The sequence below is a fragment of the Pinus tabuliformis genome, chromosome Q, assembly GCF_031772625.1.
Source record: "Pinus tabuliformis cultivar Carrire ecotype Pingquan chromosome Q, CPIR1, whole genome shotgun sequence".
Lineage (NCBI taxonomy): Eukaryota > Viridiplantae > Streptophyta > Pinopsida > Pinales > Pinaceae > Pinus > Pinus tabuliformis.
The window spans coordinates 1,275,118,373-1,275,143,517 of NC_142296.1; the positions used below are offsets into that span (position 1 = coordinate 1,275,118,373).

At 34.8% G+C, this 25,145-nt stretch overlaps 1 pseudogene; it reads right to left on the reverse strand.

Annotated features, from left to right (window-relative positions):
* Positions 1 to 10,583: 10,583 nt before the first annotated feature.
* Positions 10,584 to 11,171, reverse strand: LOC149224500 (calmodulin-like protein 3 pseudogene; annotated as a pseudogene).
* Between the last annotated feature and the right edge of the window lie 13,974 nt (positions 11,172 to 25,145).

Genomic DNA, 25,145 nt, shown 5'->3' on the forward strand with positions numbered 1-25,145 from the left:
AGTAATTCCAAGTGATGTGATTTTCCTTGAATAACAATGATAAATCAGCTTGCATCCGCAAATAGCAACTAGTGATAATCATTACTAATTTGACAACTAAATTATGATAAATTTTATCACGGTTTGAAATGTTGTGCTCCCCATTAATGGCAATGTTAATCCAACGCTCCCGTGTGTTTCGTGGCATGTGCTTAACACTAGCGATGTGTCTGTTTACTAACACCTGCGGGTTTTGGTGTAACAGCAATCGTGACTCCAACAAGTGGTATCGGAGCCAAAGGTCTCGAGTTCGAAACACACCTGGCTCGCATTGAGGGGGGAGATTGTTGTGCTCCCCGTTAATGGCGGTGTTGATCCAACGCTCCCATGTGTTTCATGGCATGTGGTTAACAATAGCGATGTGTCTGTTTACTAACACATGGGGGTTTTGGTGTAATGGAAATCGTGACTCCAACATGAAGAGACAATGACAGCGGTGACATGAATGAGACAATGGTAATGTGAATGAGTATAATGTACATAATGGATAAATGAACGAATATGATTCGCTTGCTTTTTGTTGATTTTTGGTAAACTGTTGTGGCAACCTACTGTACAACCCATCGAAAATCAGATACGATCACAAAAGGTAGAATGTGCATGACGGTTAAATGAACACATATGATTTTATTGCTTCTCGGCAAATTTTGTACTATGTTGTTACATCCTGCCACAACCCATACCAAAGAGGAAGAGTTGTAGGCTTTAAAGGAAAAGCAGAACATTGGCCATTTAAATGTCAAGGAAAACACTAAAGTATGAGCATTATCTATATATTTAAGCATACAATTAATTGGCCCTTTTCATTTTCTAGTATGCTCCAAATTGGGCAATCTTGGATGTTGACAATTTCGCTGTTTGAGATGACTATGGATTGCTTTTTTATTGAGTTGATTTTATCTACAATGATTGTGCTTTTAAGTAATTATGAATTGCATATACACTTTCCTTAATATATCATTAAATACAAATTTTGGGTTTTGAAACATTGTGCATTTCAGTTTTAAAAGGGAAATCAGAGTTGCACACTCACACACAAATTTGTTTTCTATTAAACTCGTAAAACTAAAATACTTCATAGCTATATAATGCATATTGGAAAAAACGGATTGTAAGATAGGAGAACACTGTTGAGAAAATTTCTCAATAGATTCCACATTTAACAAACAAAATCTACCTACTTTTGTTGCAAGTTTAATTTCCAAGTCCCTCTCTTAACGATTACATTATTACATGAATATCATGACATCTGGTCTGTTATGGTCTTCACTGGCACTTCTACCCACTCTGAAGCTTTACAAACAATGCTCTTTCTCCTCCACAATATTTGAGCTTCCCATTTGACTCATTTAAGGTACAATTGTCTCTGACCATCATTGACGAACGTGCATGATCAACAATATTGACATACTTTATTTTGACAAGTTACATAGCTCGTTGCAGTTTTCAAAATAAATAGCCAAGTCGTTGAATCATCCTATGGACAAGCTCCCATCTATCAGATGGAATAGCTCATTGTATCTAGCAGTTTTCTAGGTACATAATGTAATCAAAATTTGACCATACAACTTGACCTATACAAACTTATGGTCAACATATACAAAATATGACATAATTAAATAACTATGTTTTAGAAAAGTTTGATAGGGTCAAGAGTAAATTCATAATCACTATCAGAATCTATTGACTCTTCAGAGAAAACATCTAATGTATCTTCATAAATGGCTATGTTAGCTGACTCTTTGATTTTTCCATTCAAAATATCTCTAGCACGACTTTTGCAATTAAATGTTGTGTGTCCATGTCTTTGGCAATAAAAACATTCCACTAAGTTCATGTTTTTATTTACTTTGTCCTTGGAGAATAGTGCCATCTTGACATGTGAACTATCCTTTGTGTTACATGATTCATCCTCTCCTCTTTTGCTAGAAGTGTTGCAATCATTTCATCCAAATTTCTCGTGGAAAATTGACTTAATGTAAAAATAGCATTATCATAATTTGATGACAAACTATTTAACAATATAGCTTTTGCGTCAACTTCATCTATTTTGCTTCCAAGTTTCTGCCAACTGATTCATAATGGACTTGAGTTCATTAATGTGAATGGACTTGAGTTCATTAATGTGAATGGACTTGAGTTCATTAATGTGAGTTTCTGATTCGCCCCCTCATCCCTTGGGATTTGTTGCTTCTTCTTTGTGGCCTTTTCTATTTATTTGTTGTTCCCTTTTTTTATTTAATTTTGTTCATCCCATTTATAATTTATTTTAGGGATTCTTAGTACTTAAAATTTGTAATAAAATGATTTTTTATTTTTATTTTTATACTTTAGGGTTGGATCCTGATAAATTATCCTAAACCTCTCAATACCAATTGGGTAATTAATCTCATCATAATTCCATTAATAATATTAATATAGGTATACTTGTATTTTATTTAGTTACCTTTTTAAATTAAAAAGATAATGATTTATCCCTCAAATTATATATTGGGTATAATTCTTTTAGTTTTTAAGTTAGATATATAAATTATATTAATATATGTTTTTAGTTATTTATTTAAATTTAAGTGAACATTTTCCCCCTAATTTTGGTCCAATCAAAATAGTTGTTTCTTTTAGTCAAAAGTAGTAATTTCTTTCTAGCAATTGGAGTGATATGTCTCTTTATTTAACTTGTTGCCATGATTTGATTCTTCATCTTGTGTTTCATCTTATCTTGACGATGAACCACACTGTCGATTCTAAAGGCGACAAATGAATTTTGATGTGATTATCGCTGAAAACATGTCTCAAAAACTTGATTTGGATCATAGAAGCCTAAATTCAATAATGATGTTTGAAATTTTCTAATTTTAATGAGAACTTTGCATTGCCTAAATTCAATAATGATGTCTCTTCTTACATTTTACATTTGAAATTTTCTAATTTTAATGAAAACTTTGCATTTACCGCCTTTTCCCCAAATGTCTTACTCAAATGTTCTCATATTTTTGCAAAAAATTTCTTCAAATCAATCAAATGAAATTGGAAATCCAATAGAAATAATCCAATTATAGACTTAGCTTTCTCATCTCTTTTATCCCAAACACTTAATTGAATTTGAGTGGGATCAGTAAAAATGGTTTAGGTACGATTTACTAATCCCCATAAATTTATATTCATGCTATGTAACTAGATTTTGACTTAGCCAGTATCAAAATTATTTCCAAACTTTTCCAATACCAAATATTCCATATTTTTTTTAAATGCCAAAAAAGATAGTATGTTCAGCTTATCAGCGCAGCTACCGCTTCATAATGTGTTGATCAACTATCCGTGCTCACCAATGTAGGAATCACTGGATTATAATTTAAACGCCCCAAAACAATTTAATATGAATTCCTCTGATTTAATTAAACAACGGCAACTAAATTCATAATGTGTTGATCAACTATCCGTGCTCACCCATGTAGGAATCACTGGATTATAATTTAAACGCCCCAAAACAATTTAATATGAATTCCACTGATTTAATTAAACAACGGCAAATAAAAACATATGGGAGCAATGACGTGAACCCGGTGATGCCAACACACGGATTTGAGGTGAAAATGGCTCGCTTGACTCATATGCATGGATCTGAGTCACAAACAGCAATGAAACAACCCAGCGATGCAATACCAGTGGCTCACCTCACGGATCTGATACCAATGCACGAATCTGATATCAGCACCTGTGCAAATGTTTTGGATCCTTAATTAAGGTATCTGTCTCACCAACATTAGTATATCAAACAAAACTAGAAGGTAACGTGTTGGAAGAATCATCGCACCTCTATAGAATTCGTAATTTCCACCCTGGGGATCCTAGTTACTGGTTTATAATGTGTTATGTTTCCCAACACCTGCGGGTTTTGGTGTAACGGCAAAACTCCATATGGTATCAGAGCTTGGACCCAGGTTCGATTCCCCCAAGTTGTGTTTGAGGAAGGTGTTAAGAAGAATCACCGCACCTCTATAGAATCCGTAATTTCCACCCTCGAGATCCTAGTTACTGATTTATAATGTTTACCAACACCTACAGATTTTGGTTTAACGACAAACCTCCACACCACACAAAAGTCGTAGAGATCCATAACAATCTGATGACAGAGATAAGGCGATGGTCTCAAATATCACGTGTAGTTTGTACATCCCCATAGCGGCAAGCCAACAGCATAATGGAAAAACTGATCCTGACAATGGCACTATCACATACCTCAATAGCTCCAACAGCGATTCTCAAACAATGATCCTAGAGAGAAAAAAACACGCACAAAACTAAGAGCTCATCTTCCAGCTCCTTTAATGAGAAACGGGTTGAAATGGCTCTCGTATCAAGAAGAGAAATCAGAGTTACATACACAAATTATTTTTCTATTACATTCTTGAAATTAAAATACATAATAGATATATAAAATGTATATTGAATTCAATATTTTAAAATAGGAATATTGTTGAGAAAAATTCTCTACCAATATAAAATTTAACAAATCAAATCTAAAAAAAATTAACAAATCAAATCTACTTATTTTCTAAAGAGAAGAAACAGACACAAGACTAAGAGCTCATCTTCCAGCTCCTTTCATGAGAAACGGTTTGAACTGGCTCTGGTATCAAGAAGGGAAGTCAGAGTTGCACACTCAACACAAATTATTTTTCTATTACATTCCTGAAATTAAAATACATAATAGATATATATATTAATGCATATTGAATTCAAAATTCTAAAATAGGAAAATATTGTTGAGAAAATTTCTCCATAAATTTAAAATTTAACAAATTAAATCTAGGAAAAATTTAACAAATCAAATCTACTTATTTTCTAAAGAGAAAAAACACACACAAAACTAAGAACTCATCTTCCGGCTCCTTTCATGAGAGACAGGTTGAACTGGCTTTTGTATCAAGAAGGGAAATCATAATGGCACACTCACACAAAGTATTTTTTTATTACATTCCTGAAGCTAAAATACATAATAGATATATATAATGCATATTGAATTTAAAACTTTAAACCCACGGGGATTTGGATTGACAGTGAATGGGTGCATTGTTAAGGCACTCCTTGTGATAGGTCACTCGTTCAAATCCCCTGTGGGCGCTTACCTACCAAAAAAAAAGAATTTAAAACTTTAAAATAGGAAAATATTGTTGAGAAAATTTCTCCATAAATCTAAAATTTAACCAATCAAATCTACTTAATTTTCTAGAGAGAAAAAACACACACAAAATTAAGAGCTCATCTTCCAACTTAGAGACTGATTGAATTGGCTCTGGTATCAAGAAAGGAAATCAAAACTCTACACATACAAATTATTTTCTATTACATTCTTGAAATTAAAATACATCAAGACTACACATACAAATTATTTTCTATTACATTCCTGAAATTAAAATACATCATACAAATTATTTTCTATTACATTCCTGAAATTAAAATACATCATACAAATTATTTTCTATTACATTCCTGAAATTAAAATACATCATAGATATATATAATACATATTAAATTCAACACTTTAAAATAAAAAAATATGGTTGAAAAAAATTCTCCAAAACTCTAAAATTTAACAAATCAAACAAATCTACTTCTTTTCTATTGTAAACATTATTTCCAAAAAAAAGTTAATACATTAATAACAACAATGTGATGTCTTTTTGTATCATAATATTTTTTTAACCTATCTCGTCTAGAATTTAGATTAAGCTACCCGAGGAAAACTCTACTAGGTAAACAATACATGAACAAGGCCAAAATTTAAGATAACTACTAGGTAAACAATACATTAACAAGGCCAAAATTTAAGTTAATATATTGTTATTTAGGGGTGAAAGGAGTTTTAAATCCTAAGCACCAATATTGGTGTTTGAAGGAGGAAGGCATGCGGGTGTCGGAGTGGAAATATAAGGCTAAGAATTCTAGAACACTTCCAAATCCACACTTATTTTTTTCATAGTTCTCTTTCTCTTCAGCACTGATTATAACACTATGTTTAGTTTTTTTCACAGTTATCTTCTTTCTCTTTTCACAATAAAATTTTAGCATTTTGATATACCATGTACTATATGTGTAGTTCAAACAATTTTTTATCTTGTATAATGATTTCTATTTTTAAACTATTGTAAAACTATTGTAATTAATATGAAGTAAAAGTTTAGACTAAAAAAGATTAAGACAAAAAAGAATTAATCATCTTTGATTTAGACTACTAAAGCTTACATTGGAAGAAAGCAAGGCATGAGAATCTAAGCTTGGAGAAAGACCCACACAATAATGCTTTTTTCACTTATGTAGATTATTGACCAAAAAAAATTATAAGCATGCATGCTTTGAAGCAGAAGACTATTTTAAAATAAGGAAAACAAAATTATTCAAGTTTGAATTTGTTGATTAGGTATGGATTAGGGTCCCTATTTGTAGAAACTATGGTGATTCAAGGAATTGCAACAATACTCTGACTCCTCAATCTTTAAGTTAATCAAGCAATATTAAACTTGATTTTTGAACGAAATAACACCTCTATGTTCAATAACACTATAGCAATTAAAGTACCATAAAAGAGAATTAAGCGTGTAAATAAACAATGAATATATCAATAAAAAGAAATTGCACCAGTTGGCATATAAACAAGAATCTATGAACAATCATTAATTTGCACATTTGAACATGAAAATAAAAAAGAAATCATAGAGATATTTATGAACACCTATAGCTAAAATAATCCACAATTATGAAGAAAAAAAAGATGGTACATAGAATAGGGAATGGGGCCCTCAAAACCTCAACTTTGACATTTGAAGGCTATAATTAAAACTAAATTATAATAGATGTTATTTAAGCTTCACTTGTAAATTTATACATCATAAAAAGATATTAAATGTTGATAACTCTTCTCCCAACCAACTAAATCCTATTTTAATCATGTATGTAGATTAGATTCTCTTCAAAAATAGTCAAAAATATGAAAAATCTATGTGGATTTCCTTTCTAAAGCATTGTATTTTTCATACTGATTGGTTAAGTTTAACCAATAAGAAAAAATCCATCTAAGGAGCATAAAGAACAAGACCATGTTCTTTTTTTGGTCCAACTCACGTGCATATATGTTAAAGAGGAGAAATACACCTAGTTTCTTGTAAAAAGGGGTAAAAATGAATTAAAAATTAATAAAATTTATTAAAATTCAAAAATTAAAAGAAAATGATAAAAATGCCTTTAGACAAAATATGGTCAAAATACTTATGAGTTTATTTTGGTCAAAGTAAGGTTTACTATCATAGTATTTTTTCAGGAGCAACAATACTTTAGATATGAATTTGAATCCACTCTTAAGAGGAACGCAATGTGTTCAAATTTACATTTTTTCACTTCACAACTCACTCTTCACTCACACAATCATCTTCAACACTTGCATGAGTATTTTTCACTAAAATTGAGGAGCAACAATACCTTAGATATGAATTCGAATCCACTCTTAAGAGGAACACAATGTGCTCAAATTCATAGTGTTTTTAACTTCACAACTCACTCTTCACTCACACAATCATCTTCAACACTTGCTTGCAACATATTTGTAGTGGTTTCATTCTAGATGTTTTGGTCTAAATTGAATTTTTTTTTAATTGTTTTAAGTTTTTGTTTTATCTTGGTCGTTTTTTAATATGCAAGAAGGTGGAGGTGGGGTTGGGAGAAATATTGGGGAAAACCTATATGAGGATAGAAGTGGGGAGAAATATTGAGGAAAACCTATAGGCTAGAGATTGGGGTGGAATATTAGAGAAAACTTGTAAGATGGGCATGGTGGGGAAATATTGGAGAAAACCACCTACATGACGGTGGGGTATTGGCAAAAACCATCTACATGAGGATGGGGTGCATGGAAATATTGGGGCAAACCTATAGGCTGGGGATTGGGGTGCAATATTAAAGAAAACTTGTAAGGTGGGAATGGTGGGGAAATATTGGAGAAAACTTATAAGGTGGGAATGGTGGGGAAATATTGGAGAAAACCACCTACATGACGATGGGGGTGGGCTAAAATATTGGGGGAAACCTATAAAGGATGGAGATTGGGGAGAATAGTGGAGAAAACCCTTAGAGTGGAAATGGTGGGAAAATATTGGAGAAAACCACCTACATGAGATTGGGGGAGAGCTAAAATATTGGGGAAAACCGATGGGTTGGGGATTGGGGGAAAATATTGGAGAAAACCCTTACACTGTGAATTGGGGGATATTGGAGAAAATCACCTACATGAGGGTGGAGATGCAAGGAAATGTGGGCGAAAATTATAAGTTGGGGATGGGGGGAAATATTAGAGAAAGCCTACATTTCCCCCAATATTTTATTGTCATTCCCACCCTCATGTTGGTTTTCTCCAATATTTCCCCATCTTCCGGTTCTCTCCAATATTTTCTCAATCTTCCTCCCCATCCTCACTCTCATGTGGGTTCTCTCCAATATTTTCCCAATCTTCCTCCCCATCCTCACTCTCATGTGGGTTTTCTCCAATATTTTCCCTCCCCACTATTGTAAGGGCTTTCTCGAGTATTTTCTAATCCCTGGAGTGAAACATCTTCCCATCATGTACAGCAGAATATGCACCCTAATCAAATATGCAATAATAATACGATAAAGTAAAATTAATTTTCTATATATTTAACTCAACTCATTCTTCATAGTCAGTCAATTAACCTGCAATAATAATACAATAAAATAAATTAATTCTCTATATATTTAACTCAGCTCATTCTTCATAGTTGGTCAATTAACTATGTATATTGTATCATGCATATTCATATTGTATATAAAAAACATTGATACTTTCTTCTGACTGGAACTTTCAATCAATCCAGTGCACGTGAGCCAAAAATTAAAGCTTTTCCATTACAAGAATTTGGATGATAAGACCCACATGCTGATAACTTGAAACATTGCAATACGGTTTTTGGAACAGTATTCTGACTGTTATAGAACCTGGTATGACCCATGCCTAATTATGAAACCTTGAAAAAAAGCATTAGGAAAGCTTGAAAACGATTCTTCCCTTATGTATTTTGATGCTTGCTAGTTGGAAAGTCGAAAAACAGACTCATTCATGGCCGTATTTTGATGCTTGCTAGTTGGAAAGTCGAAAAACAGACTCATTCATGGCCGTGAGTAGGCTCCACCGACGTAGGGAACAGGCACAATCGCTTTAAAATAAATACAAAAGCTTTCCTGATGTTTGTAGTAGTACGGCAACATCACTAGATTAAATTCATGTCAGCTACCCTTTAAACTTTCTTCATTCAAAACATTCCTGCCAGAAAGAAGCATAAATTAAATTCATGTCAGCTAACCTTTAAACTTTTTTCATTCAAAACATTCCTGCCAGCAAGAAGCATAACTATTTTTGCACAAGGGCACCATAAAAAGTGATGATTCATTGAAAAGCTGTAAGCATCAGAATGAAAGATAAAAAAGCCAAACACACACACTAACATTAAAGATGAATACAAGATTTACCAGCATGTAGTTCATTGGAGGCCGTTTATTCCATGAACATATTTAGAGAATTCCCAAGGTATTGGAAGCATCTTCCATTCTAATTTCCTGTGTTGTTTTTCAGCGATGGAAGTTTAAATTTACACTTTCAGAATTTGCAAGGATTGATGATGAACATTACCATATTTTACCTGGGCAATCACAGTTTTCACCTCAAGAGTTTCCAGGGTTTGATAATGTAATCCCATGTCCCTAGAGAAAAGAACAAGCTTAGAATTTAGAGTTAAAAACTTATCACATCACATCAGTGGCCGAGAGCGCAGAAGGATAGATGGCATTTTTTTACTTTCAGGGGTTATATTTGTCAAATCAATTAAAAACTTATCACATCACATCAGTGGCCGAGAGCGCAGAAGGATAGATGGCATTTTTTTACTTTCAGGGGTTATATTTGTCAAATCAATTGGTCTCTGGAATTTTGGAATTTTGGTTTTTGGTGAAATTTTGGTTTTTGGTGTTTGGAATCTATTTGCGAATAAGAAAAACTCATATTCATTCATAATAAAAAAACACATTTCGAAATTTTAAACTTCATCTTTAAATTTTCAAAATATTTATATTTGCTGGAGCAATTACATAGAATTTTATTTTCACCTACTGCAAGCTAATGAACAGCGCATGCAATAGCTATACACTATACACAAAACACCGGCAGTGGGTTGTGGCTCTAGTGGGTTGTGGCTCCATCTACACATCATGTTACAAAAGTCTTCACAACATCCAAAACTGAGATTTTGCTTTCCTGCAAATTTTGCATTTCACGTCACAGGAGCAAAAACTATATCTTTTAAAAATGATACCAAAATAAAAATAGCATTAAAAACAATCACATCGATTTAGAAGGACAATAAAAGATGGCATTTGTCTGCAGGTCCTATGTTGCCAATAGTTATAACGTCTCCGCGTTTAGTTTTGTAATATTAATTTTTTAATTGGATTTGACTGGTTTACATACTTGAGAACCGCCGCGCTAACTAATCTTTATACTTCATCATAATCTTGAATTCATTGAAGTCGAGAAGCCCATTGGAATCCAAATCAAATTTAGAAATCATTTTTTCGCAGTTACCCAAATCTCTGCCCGCACCCAATCCGAGACTGTGAAGAATCTGTTGCAGTTCCTCAGAAGAGATGTACCCATCTCTGTTTATATCAAACACTTTGAATGCTTCCATGAGATGATCAGGCGATTCAGGCCCCTCCTCCTGATCACTACTTAATCCAACGTCCTTGCACAGCGATTTGTATAATGAAATAAACTGCTCGAATTTGAGACTGCCATCCTCGCTGGTAGATAGTGGACCAACAACGGATTCTACATCTTCATCAGACATGTCTAATCCGAGCTTGTTTAAGAAGACACAGAACTCCACGATTGTGAGCTTACCGTCGCCATTTTCGTCCACAGCATCGTAGATTCTCCGGACCCTCGCAGCTTCAGATGGGCTTTCTAATTTAATATGATCAGTATGGGTTTGGTCATTTAAAACATATAAATCGCCTGAGGAACTGTTGCCTTCGCTCTGTTTACAGAGAAAATTTCTGGAGCCATGAGACATTTTGGTTCTGATTACCAGGCTTGCAGTAACGGGATCCTTCCAAATCGATTGAAAAATACACTCTGGGAGCCTGAAGAACAGGGGGAATGAATGAATACATACACGAAAAAGCCATTACATGCAATAAATATACAATTTGGGAATAGGTATTAAATGAGCTGGACTGTATATATCTCATTAGGTAACTGACCAGGCAAAATCCTAAAATCCAACGGTACAATATACAGCCCAGCCCATTTAATGCCTATTGGCAAACTAATTATTTTCAACGTATTAACATGGTCCGTAAATTAAATGTAGATAAGGCTGTTCTTTATGGGGTAATGCCAGCGAGATTTGAGACCCAATTGCTTAAACTGTGCAATATTCAGCGACAATGATTCAAATGATAACAGTCGAAGTCCAATTCTGGCATTGCATGCCGCGCTTTATTTTATTACTGCGCGCAATTAACGGTCACATAACGGTCCTTGGACCAGGTCGCGGGTAACCGGTGTCTAATTACTGACAGATTTTATCACAGTGGAGACTGCACGGTCAATAGCGTGCGAGCGTTGAAGATTATTTTTGGGCTGTATTCTAACTGTTCTACGTTTTTAGGGCTTTTAAGGCATATTTTTCAATGAAATTTGTTTTTCGTCAGGAATCCGTTGGAATCTGAATCTATTGGAATCCTCGATTTGATTTTGTGGAGTTTGATAATGTGAAATCTGTATAATCAATTTGATTGCGTGAATTTTGTGGAGTTTGATTTTGTGAAATCTTTATAATCAATTTGATTGTGTGAATTTTGTATAGTTTAATTCTGTCAACTCTGTATAGTTTGAATTTTTTGAGAATTTTAAAGTTAAATTTTTGTATCTATTTAAAATCAGATTTAAAAATAGAATTCAATAAAAATTATTTTATGGAATCTTTATTAAAATTTTAAAATAAATAATTAAATATCAGATTATTTTTCATATAATAATATATTAAATAATTTATATATAAATGAAATTTTATTGCAATTCAAAACATATGTTGATTAAACAATTTTAATCAATACAAAATATACTAAATCAATACAAAATATTGGAAAAAGAAATATACTAAATCAATACAAAATATTGGAAAAAGAAATATCACGATTTCAGGTGTATTTCATATATTTAAATAAAAATAGGTTAAATCAATATAAATTATTTAATAAAAAATTATGATTATTTTTATTTCATATTTTTAAATAAAAATATTTTAAATTAATAAAAATTATTATCATAATTTTATTTATATTTTATATTTTTAAATTTGCTTATATGTATGTTTGTTTAGATCTATTTTAATTCTGGATTTACCAAACATTTTAGAGGGATCAATTTTTTCACTTTAAAAGAGGTTTGCATCTCAAGAGATTTGGTCTATTTCGATTCTTGGTAGATGCAGAGTAAGTTGGTCTAATTCCCTTTAAATAGTTTATATTCGACACGAATACCGTGAGTTATGAGATCAAAAACTACCAATAACTTGAGCAAATCAAATTTACACTACCCAACAAAATTAATAAAAAAAAATAACAATAATGCAGAAACTTTATTTTTATTATTTTCATTTAAAATTAATTATTTTTAACACATACCTAAAAATTAATAAAATAATAATAATAACTTCAAAATTTATTTTTATTATTTTTATTTGAAGTTAATTTTATTTTAATATAGGTTTTTTCACTGAGTCAAAATATTTATGTAAGACGTTTCAACACTTGCATCATATTGGATTGGGTCTTTGGGCTCACCCACTTATTAACCTCACAGCTTTATTTCTAAGACTTTCATTTCCCTTTTTAAATAGTTTATATTCCACATAAATACCATAGATCCATACATGATTTATGAGCTCCAAAATTATTAATAACTTGAACAAATCAAATTTACCTTAACTACCCAAGAAAAATTAATAATAAAAAATTAATCACAACTTAAATTTTTTATTTTTATTATTTTTATTTGCAGTTATTTCTTTTTTAACATATACTTAAAAATTAATAAAAATAACTTCAAATTTTTATTTATTTTTTTTAAATAAATTATTGTTATTTTTATTTTATTTTTCACTAAATCAAAATATTACATATAGCTAAAAAAAAATTAGTTCAAAATAACAGTTCCCAAACAGAGGATTGATTGAATGTTTACGGTTATGACAGTGGAAGAAATGGTTTTAACTACTCCTGTCTTCAATCCTCCTTAGAATTGCTTAATGCATTTTGAGTGATTGTTTCGTATTCCCCGCTCCCTTAAAACGGTGAAAAGTTGGGACCGCACATAAAAGGAAAAGGAAACGGTAAGAGGAACATTTTTTTTTCCAGAATGAAAAAAGCTTTATATTATATAAAAAATATAAGAGTCCAAATTTACAGGTAAGAAGAACATTTTATACAGGCCCATTTTTGGGATAACAAATTTTAGAATTTCCTTTTTAGATGTTCGAAATCTCCAACCAAATCAAAAAATATAAAATGATTAAAATTGCTAATATAATTTATCATGAAGTTTTTATTGTGTAAATAGGTTATATTTATTTAGAATATTTAGGGTTTTGTGATTCATAATGATGAATGATAATTTTTCTCAATTAATTTAATATTGTTTTAGCGGTTAATGTTTCAAATTCTTAATTGTGGTTCATCATCATGACATGGTTCTACATAAATACCATGAGTCAGTGTTATGGGTTTTGAAAACTCAGAGTTCCAAAACCATTGCTAATTTGACCAAGTTAAAATGTTTACAGGACAAGACATTATAACATATCTTCCATAAAAATGTATTTTAAAGCACAAAAAATCACATTCTCGATTGAAATTATATCGTCTGATTAGGTGAAAAAAACTTTTGAAATAGAAGTTTTAGAGTTTTGATTTAATTATCAACAATTATTAGGTGGATGGTGAGGATTTAACCTCCACTAAATATTCTTTAATAATATTCATAGACCAAAGGTTGAGATTAAATCTCTTGAGATGCAAAAGTCTTTTAGAGTGAAAAGAGAATTGATCTCTCTCGGTGGTCTAGGTTGGGTTATCTGGTTGCACTAGTTTCAATTTTAAATCAATAGTTTAGAACCATTCATGTTGAGAGAAATTTTTGAATGAAACTGTGTGGAGGATGTTTTATCCTCCACTAAGTTCCATCTGAAAATTACTTTCAATATGAATAACTGTGGAAATATACACTCTCTCATCATTCATGTTGGAAACATTCACGAAAAACTACAGGAGATAAATAAGTGTGAGATACACATAAATACATTCATTAATAAAGATTGATTTCATCTTCCAATATATCTTTGGGACTCCTCATGACTCTTCACATTCACTTGTGGCATTTATAATTATTTTAAATCAATAATTTAGAATCATTCATGTTGGAAACACTCACCAAAATACACAAGAGATAGATAAGTGTGAGATCCATTTTTTATATGATACACATAAATACATTCTTTAATGATGCTTGGTTTCATCTTCCGAGAGGTATTTTGGAGCCCTTATGGCCCTTCACATTCACTTGTGGCTTTTCACCTTCCACACAAGTGAATAACCCAAATTTACATAACCTCTAAGGATTATGTTCCGAACATTCCCCCCTTAATTCGAAGGGGTTTATGGGAGCCTAAGGGAAGAGTTGAAATATGAAGATGGATCGCATCTAATGGTTCGATATGCTCTTTGAATCTAGTGTTTTAAGGAAGACCACAACCAAATGGGTAGTAGAACCAAAAATTTTATATTGATGGTAGTTTAGGGAAGACCACAAACCAAAAGGGTAACAAAAGCCAAAGTCTTCTACTAGTTGTGGTTCAAGGCTAACCATTAACACTAGAACTTGGCTCAGAGCAGTTCCTGGAACAATTTTGAATCTCACTGAAAGTCGATGTCTTCTATGAAATGGAAGTGCTCCCTAGTGATAGTTTAAAGATGACCAAAAACTGCGAAAAGGTGGTTTGAAGATGACCACAGAACTTGTTCTAGTAGAAGCAATAAGTCTTCTACGAAGTGGCAGTTTAAAGAAAACCACAAACCAATTGGTGCTCATGGAACATGAGTCTGTCTCTAGCTACAACTTCAACTCTAGTTTAGGTTGAATCTATATCTAGATTTCTAGCTTTGGTTTTGGTCATGGCTCAAGATAACTCTATATCTAGGATGTTTCTATGGTTTTGGTTGTGGCTCAGGCTCGCTTGATATGACTTTGAAACAAGTAGCCAACTCTCAATTCCCCCTGTCAAATACAAGGTTAGAAGATTAAAATATCTCCACTCTAAGACATGTCAATACTCGAGAATGAATTCTATGGTATTACTGATATATCTTCTTGGTTGTTGAAAACCATTGTCAAGAAGTTATCCATCCAAGGTGAATCTTTTCTCTTGCAACAGTCTTGTGACTAGAACATCTATTTGAATGACGAGTATATTTTACATAATCACTCACAAGGGTAAAGATAAAAACATTGATATTTTAGGTGACCAACTCCATTTTGGCATTTAAGAATCTAATGAGGATGTAAATGTAAATGTGGAACAAGTGAAAATGAGATTTCTTGAAGAAACCCAACACTCTAGAATTGAAATGGTTTGGAGTAGTCTAGAATGTGAAAGGTCACTTCCTTTTCATATCAAATACTAGTTTTGTGCTTGTTATTGATGACTTCATCCCAAGGTCTAATGATGTACTTGGGAAGTGCAAGCAGAACTTGTGCATATTCATATGAATCTACTACAGAGATGGTGTCATTGACTTGATCAAGTGTTAAATGCTTACAGGATGCTTTCTCATACTCAAAAAAGAGAGTTATTCTTAACAAGAACTAGTTCAAAATATTGAATATTTTGTTGTAATCCATCTCATTAGAGATAAGATTCAAGCTAGAGAAACTTGATTTTCTACTTTGCATCTTTTAAATGGGATTGAACATCAGTAGTACTCCATCAATTTGAGCCATTTTACAAAAATTTAGGCTAAGCGTATTAAAGGTGACGGCTTCAACTAAAAATGCATTGATTTAGTCCCGGGGGGCAACTCAAATAGTGATTGAAGAAATGTGAAATATGTGAAAGCTAAGAGATCCAAGGTTCAAATCCCCCCAGTTGAGACCTGGTTTACAAAGAGGAGGACAGGTTGCATAACCCCAGAGGTTTACTAGTAGTTACGTGTCAGCTGGGCTATTGGGTTACTCTGGTATATAAAAAAAAATTGTACCTATTTACAATGCAACTTAAATGGTAGACTTTAAAAAAATATATATATTTTCAAGTTACAAACATTTGCACCAAATAACCCTTTTCTCAATGTTTCACAAGAAAAAGTGTCAATATGTAAAGAGTTCTTGTGCTTTTATGATAGGCATTTCTCATGACACTTTGATAACATTTTCTATGTAACATCATCATAAACATGGCCTCTGACCTTGATTTCGATACCTGAAAAGGGGTTATTCTAAGATAAATATCTATATAGACATTATTCCCAAAGAGGATACGAAAGCATGCATGAAATACACATTAGAGGATTTGTGGTCTGCTGGCAACAAAAAAGCAACAAAATGTTCAAATGAAAGAAACTCTATAGGTGTTCAACTAGAAGCAAAACTCCCAATAGAAATTACATAAGCGAAGGATGTTTAAAAGTCAATGCTACCAAGACAAAGAAAGGGGGTAAAGTGATTTCACTTGTAAAAGCTACAAAAGGATCAATTGTCCATCAAAGTGGTCCACCTTGTGATTTCCAAGCTAGTAGGCATAAGCTTATAGAAAATTTTCTCTCTTGTGGTAAAGATCATTTATAAATAGAAAAGAGAATATCTTTACAGCTTTTGTGGGGTACTTGTGTTGTGTGAAGGTTCTAACTATGCAAGTCTTGGGGAGGTTGTAGTCCCTGTGTCTAAAGGAGAAGTTGCAGTAGCGGCATCTAAGAATAGGCTCATTGACTATGACTACAATGTGACTAAGTGAACATCTTTGATTGATAATAAAATTGATTACTATGAAGTTGAGGGAAATTCATGGATTCCAAAAGAGGAAAAGCAACTGTTGTGAAAGAAACAAGAAGAAATTAAAAAAGTAGTTTAAGCTCATCAAAATAGACTTGTTTTCACCTTCAACTTACTTAGTCGTAAGGTTGTGATCACTGAGAAAGAATTAGTGGGAAACTGAGATAGGGGATGAAATGAAAGCACAAGAGTAGCAAGAAGATAAGCAGGAGGAGCAACAGATGGAGATGAAGACACAAAACATCATATTGTGGCTCACTTTTACTTCTTGAGATAAAACTTGCAATTGTATAAAGGCAAATCCAAATATAAAGATCTATCATTTTTTAGAGTCACAAATAATTTTTAAATTCAAGCATTCAATTTGGGTCTCAAACATTTTGTCAATGAGAAATAAGTCATGAGAAAAGAGAGAAAAAATAAAAGAACAAAATAAGTATTTTTGTCTCACATTAATTTATGTGCAGGTACAATAGGGCACAAAAAATCAGGTCAAACAGGTCAACTTGCATCAAGATACAAGTCGTCAATTCAATCACTACAAGTAGGGCCAAGTGGCATCTATGCACCATCTCCCATTTACCTTCATCATCCATTACATGCCATCTCCTTCCCATGTGTTTTCTACAATTTCCCCGAACTGCTACACGAAAGTCTTATATTGCTACAAGAAAGCCTAATTTAAGAAAAAGCTAAAGATCAAGAAAAATTTTAATATCTAGTTTGGGAAAATACACTAGGGGAATCCTAGCAAGTAGTTTTTCCATCATCATGTAACACAACTTGAGTGTTCCCCTATTTTCCACCTCCTTTCACCCTGTAGCAAGCCCACTTCCTCCATTTTTCCATCATGGTCACAAAAAAATCCCTCTCCATCAACATCACCTCCTTTTCCATGAATTATCAAGTCACCCTACCACTTCAAAAGAATTTTTTTAGTGAGAATGAGGGACTTTTGTGCCCTCTATAGTAGACTACACCATCATGTAGTACACTACAGAAATCCCACAGGCCAAAGTTCCAGATCAGTAGAATTATACTTGAAGATGATCATAACCTCCAGTAGCTCAACATCTCTAGAAACTAACTCCAACTTTGATGAAATGGTCCTGAGCAACCACAGAATCCCTTGTAGGTTGTTAAAGGATTAATTGTTCACTACACAGCATGTTTAAGGCACCTGCAAATTGACAAATAACACCTTCCAACACCATCAAAGGTAAACGTAAGGTATGAAACCTCTATCACTCGCTCTTTGAATTCATTTGAGCATAGGGAAAAATGTATTTAATGCAAAATGGATGGTTTAAATAGCCCAGACTAAATGGTAGTTGTCTCAGCCAGATTAATAGTTAACTCCCCTTTATCTAAAAATTTACTCCCACGTGTGAGAAAGAGAAAATAAGACAAACCATTGACACTTCAAAAAAATGGTCGTTACCGTTAATGATGAGCAGTTGAGGTGGAAATATGAGTAACCATCATGAGGATTTATGTGGGTAGGTAGGTCAGCTCAATTTTATGTGATGATCCTGTGGTGAAGTAAAATTATAAGTGCGGACACGAACGAATTCGTCTAGCTCGATAATGGGTCTAGCCACAACAAATACATTCTATGGAATATTTCCTTAGGTTAGAATCAATCAAGAGGGCCTACCTCTTGGTCGCTTATCCTGCTTGATGATGTCCTCGCTTGCTCGCTCCAGCAATCTCTCACTTCCTTCTTCAAGCTCCTGAAACAAATAAACAACAACAGCACACAAACATAATAATAGACAAATTGTAATTCAACCTACTTAACAAATCAAGAAACATTAAGACATGAATATGTAATATTACAAAACATGTAGGAAATCAATTGATAGTTGCATATATTAATATCAAAGAGAGATTACAACCATTCATCTTGACGTTGCAATCTTCCTCTGACAAGACCAGGTTCCCACACACTTCTGCTAGCATTCCACGATGACTTCAAACAACAATAGTTTAAAAGCTCTTCCCTTTAGGCTTCACTCCAAATCAAAACACACTTCTCCCTCACACAACTAGATAGCTACAACTAGTAATAGCTTGCTTGTCTACTCCAAAATAGCATCAACACTTTGCAACTATAACACTCACACTCAGCCAAAACTATCAACTGTGACTCGTTTGTGCTTGGGAATAAGGGAGGTTTATATAGGAAATATGGATGGGAGATGGATCCTCTTCTCATGGGAGAAGGACTTATCCCTTGAGGTAGTTCCATCATTATAGGGCAAAGGAGCCCAAACTGTCATCCTCGACCCCATCCTGCAAAACCATTTACCAGACTTCTGTTACGAAGCTTCTAGAGCTGGAAGCTTCGACTCTAATTTAAAAAACTTTCCATAAAAGGACCAGCGCAATTGAGACACAACCCAGTCACTCCGGTTGGTGCGAGGAGTAGTGCTAATCTCTACACATTGCGCGGGGGAGACAAAGGCCATTAGTGTTGGTCATGTAAATTGGGCAAAACAGAAGTTTCAGGGGAAATGGTGCAAAAAGGAATGATCTGCTCATGAAGAGGGGACATAATGGGAGTTTCTTCATGAAGGAAAAGCATGCGGGGTTCACTGTAGAGGTCCTCCAGGATCAAGGAATGGGGAGTACAGGGACAGTGACAAAATGTTGTGTAACATATGCCCCCTAAAATGTGAAGGTCGAACTGGAGTGAGGGATGAAATGCTTTAAAATTAGTGTGGGGAACCAGTCTATTGTCGGAAAACCTACAAGCGAGTACAAATACATATACATAAACAGAGATCTTTGTCAAATGATACATGAATCATGGCATAGATGCAGCCATCCAGAGAATGATCATGTAAATGGATCCAGGTATGGGCGCAGCCATCCGTCAAAGAGGATCATAATGAAACCAAGGTATGGTCGCAGCCATCCAATAATGAGAAGGATCACATATCATAACTCATGGTCTGGTCGCAGCCAGCCATCTAAAAGAGACATGCATATCATCGTAATAATGTCACACCACTTTGCAACCTAGACTTTTTGTGATCTAAGTCCAAGGTCTTGCGCTCCAACACGACCCGATCAAAGTACAGATCCTAGCATGCGAATGGATGTGTTGACGTCGAACATGCTAGAAAGTCGCTTGATTACCAGTCAATGATGTAAATTGTTAACAAGCGCAAGAGAAACCACCAATAATGACAATGGTCCTCAAGGTACTATCAGTGCAATCCGCGGAATGTGAATACAGGAACTGAAGTCGAATACCCATGAAATCACTCGATCGAAAGCCAATGGTGTAAACTTGTCATCGAGTGCGAAGAACTTGCCATTAGGGCATGCAAGCTCTAAGGTACTAGAAGGGAGTCTCTCGGTCAACTTCCTAGATAATGAGCTGAAGTCGATGGAAAGCGACCGTGCCAAAGGAGGGCCATAATGAATCCCACATCATCGACGTGAGAAGAGAAGATGAAAAATGATTTTGGACGATACAGAGAATCAGAGGTAAGTGTAACTGCAGAAGGACAACTCTTGAACATATCAATGACACAACTGGAAGTTTGGTAGCTTTTGGATCCATGGGATCGGTGGTCATGATGACATGGCAGAGATCAAATGGAAGGAAAAAATAAACGGCCCAAACCCAGAAAGGTCAACGATACAGAGGAGGATGTCCCAACCCAACACGAAGCAAAGAGTGTCATGTTCAAGAGTGAGCTGTCAACACGACTGATAGATTTCCAAATTTTTCCCCCACCATTTCTAGCGAGTAGCCCAATTATTTTTTAATCGCAAGCTTGAAGTGGATAGCATATGCTTGCACTGTAAGTTCATCCTTCGAACGCATCCGACCTAGTGAGTTTAACGAGCCCTAGGAAGAAGAATCTCATGTTCATCATGGTGACGAATCCAATGTCGTTTAATGAGTCCGACAAAGGTATAACTCAGTATCTTTTTCCATGTTTAGAGAGTTTGAAAAAGACACGTAAAAGAAAACTCCACATGGTCCATTTTTGTACATTTGTGTCTCTCGAGCCCGAAAAGGTATAAAATAATACTTGAGAGAACCGCTTGACCATTTCAGTCAAGGAGTACCTTTTTTGTAAATAGTGCCCCCCAGCCCGAAAAGGGGATAAACTTATACTGGGCACACAATGTTTCGCATCCATTAACGAGTTCAAAACAACAAGGAATCGGCCATATTTTCGCTTTTAAAGGGTCGAAAAAGAGCTAAAATCGAACCCCCCATTTTTATTCTCTTTAACGAGTCAAAAAGGGAAAAAATACTAGGCAATCTTTTCATTTTTTATGAGTTAGAAAAGAGCTTAAAGGAGACTCGTCCTGGAGGAACGAGTGGTATAAAGGGTAGCAACTGGTTCTGGGAATGGTGGAACTGCTCAAAACATGTAATGGTCAAGAGGCTGGCTAATAAAACCACTCATCATTGCGGTTCCTCAAGAAAGGAAAAACAACCAAGTGAAAGCATATGATCGGCCAAAGAGATGGTGGCGATGCAATGAAACAACCAAGGCTCATCTAGCAAAAATCAATTGATTAAAATGGAAATCACGAGATGTAAATTGGGCATGGGTACATTTTTACACAAGCTTGGACCATGGATAACTCTGCTTGGATTCGGTTTCATGTTTACACAAGCTTGAAACAAAAAACTATGGTTGCTATAAGTTTGCATGCCCCCAGCATAATGACTCAATCGAGGTACATGCCCCCCAAGCTTCATTTCAATCAACTAGGTGGACAGAATGAAGGTTCACTTTCAAGATCTTGGAAAAACTTGACTGGTATTTTACGAGATCTTAATCAAAGACTCGATTTGGAAAAGGGAGTTACTTAATTTTTTAATGAGGTTGACACAGTAAAATAACTATCCTCATACATATGTTTCATTTTTTAACGAGGTAGATACAGGAAGAAATGATCCTCGGACTCCTTGATTCATTTTTTAATGAGCTTGACACAAGACAAGGAATTATGCTCACACCCTTTGTTTTATTTTTTAACGAGGTTGACACAAGACCAAGAACTATCCTCATACATTTGTTCATGGACCATACAAGAACATGGCTCCCAAGAGGTCTTCACTAGACGGAAGAACCATGCTCTGGGAGGAATACATGTCATTTGGTACCAAAGACAGATCAGGTTCCAATGCCCCCAGTACATAATGTACTATACCATCTGAGTGATCATCAGCAGATGTGGAGACGGAACGGGTAGCCACATAATTGACCTGTGGCAGGGAATGTATTGCTTGCAAACAAGAGCTGATAGGGGATGATGGTTGCAAAGGAGGCGCCTAGTGACCAATGAATGACAGTTGATCAATAGTCACCATTCTCCTTTGTGCGGAAAACAAACCACACGGAAAAGTGAAGAAACAAGAGCTCCCATGACATAAACATAGTCGTGTCCAAGGATAAGATTGAAATCTAACGAACCTTGGACTACCATCACGTCTATATAGACTGTCTTTCCTCCCAAAGTAATAGGGAACTTCGGAAGGATCCCTAAAGGTTGACTGGTTCCTCTGTTGAAATCCAACAAATTATATGTGACAGGCACAAGCTGTCGGGAACCCAAAGCTTGCCAAGTAGTAGAATACATAATGCCAACAGATGCACCTTCATCTAATATAGTGCAAGGTATTACCATATTATAGGCTTGTACTATGATCTGGAAAGGCACATATGATGGGAGGCAGAAAGCGGTCAATGGACCCCAATCGAAAGAGACGACAGAACTACTTGGTGGGGGTATCATACGATTTCCCCCATGTTCTACAAGAATAGGAGAAGGACTCTCTTGAACAACTGGGACAAGAGGGTCACTCGTCGATTCATGAGAATTTGAGGAGACGAGAAGAACATGAGCAGTATGATCACTACTCTCTTCCGGAACAGAGTGAGCAACTAGTGGCGGAACCAAGTCGACATTCTTTTCAACCAATGGTTGGTCAGGAACAGACACAAGAGAGTCTCGCTCAGGAAGAGCAGGGTGGGCAAGAGATGAATCCAAGTTAATCTCTTTACCAAACGGGAGAGGGTTAGAAGAAAGCCTTTGATAACCAACAGGAAGTTTGGGTTGAGGAGCTGCAAGATTTTCCAAGAGCTTGGAAGCTTTATCCATAAGAGGACAAAGGTGAAGAAAATGCTCTCCATCACATAACCTACAGGGGAATCTAATCTTTCCCTTCTTCTTACCATCATTAATTGAAGTCACAACATCGACATAATCTCCAAAGGTCGACGGGGATGGTAGGTTCAAGTTTTGAGACCATACCTCTAAGACTCTGGGAATGCCAGGACAGTCTCGAAGGAGATGGTCACCCTTACACAGCCTGCAAGGGAATTTTACCTTTCGCGAAGGATCAGAAGGTTTTTTGATAGCGGGTGCATTTGGAGTAATAGTTGCACGGTTGACCTCTCGCTTATCTGACTTCTTCTTCTTCTTAGCCTCCTAGTTATTGGATTTCAAACTTTCACCAGGCGAAGTAGAAGAGGAAGAGGAAGAAATAGGGGAAGAAGGTGAGAGGTTAACTTTAGAATCAACGTGATGTGATTCAAATGAAGAATATGTCGAGGTAGGAGTTGGGATACTCGGGATCACCGAGGTCGAAAACAACCAGACAAGTAGACCAATGGTTAACCCAGGGAGGGACAATGTTGCCATATAAGGAACACCAGCATTTCCAAAAGAAGGAAAAGGACCAGGATTCCCATCCGAGGGGAACCCTTGACTGGTGGACTCTAGAAATGTTGCCATTGGAATCGACCCTAAAGAATTACTAAGGAAGATAACTTTAACCAGGAATATTTCGTGGGTAGTTAATTTTAAGACACTAAAACAAAACTTTGCCTTTTCATGTTTTAAGAGTCGAGAAAAGGATGAAAGATGACTCTGGTCTCTTTCGGAATTAACGAGCTCAAAATGACAAGTGCTCGAATGATATTTTAAATTTAATGGGTCAAAAATATCAAATGACTGCTCTGGATGATCTAGGTAAAGAGGATTACCAGGCAACCATGAATTGCAGAATACCTCCCAGCGAACCGAAAAGTACAGGAAGGCAATCCCCCCGAATGTTGTGTTTGGTGTATCACGTTCACAAGGTGGCAGACTCGGCTTCCAACGGATAAAGGATTGCAAACCTAGTGGGGTCTCCCGATATATACTCGACGGTACGAGGAGCACAAATCCGTACTAGCATTGTCTAATGTCGAAGCTAACGACAGCTGCTAGGTTTAAAGACATCAAAACACGTCTCTAGCCTAAACCTTATAGATATGATCGTTAATGTCAAATGCGCCTTAGGTTAATTGAATTCATTTTAGAGCTGATCTTGAGTTAAGTTTCAGTTTTCAGGTATTAGCAATGCTACTCAAAAAACCTCAAATGCAACTAAATGAGACAAGACCCTTTCAATTCGATGAAGTTCCTACACTAGAGAGGGTAGAAACTACTCAATCAAATGCAAACAATCAAGCCACTGAAAACGAAATGATCTTTCACTACCTTACTTTTTGAAAAAATAAACTAATGAAAAATGCATTCCAATTCCTAATTTCCTGACAAGCACTTATCTATTAGTCCTTTCAAAACGAAAAATTCTCTTACTTTTTCAAATGTTGATGCAATTCTAGTCTTAAAAAGATGAAAATTATCATAACATAATGATGCAACAAGCTAGAATTTCATACTTTTTCATGAAACAATGAAACAAACTTTTCGCATACAATCTTTCAATGAAAAAGCTTTCGAGACAATGAGCTCTTCAAGCAGATGAAAACATGAAAAGAGAAGTTCATTCAGATAAATGAAACACCAACTTTACCAAACACAAGGCCAATAATGTAATCTATGCCGAAAAGAGACGTTCAAGCTAGTAAACGAAACTTTTTCAAACTTGTGAAAAAAGAGGTCAAAG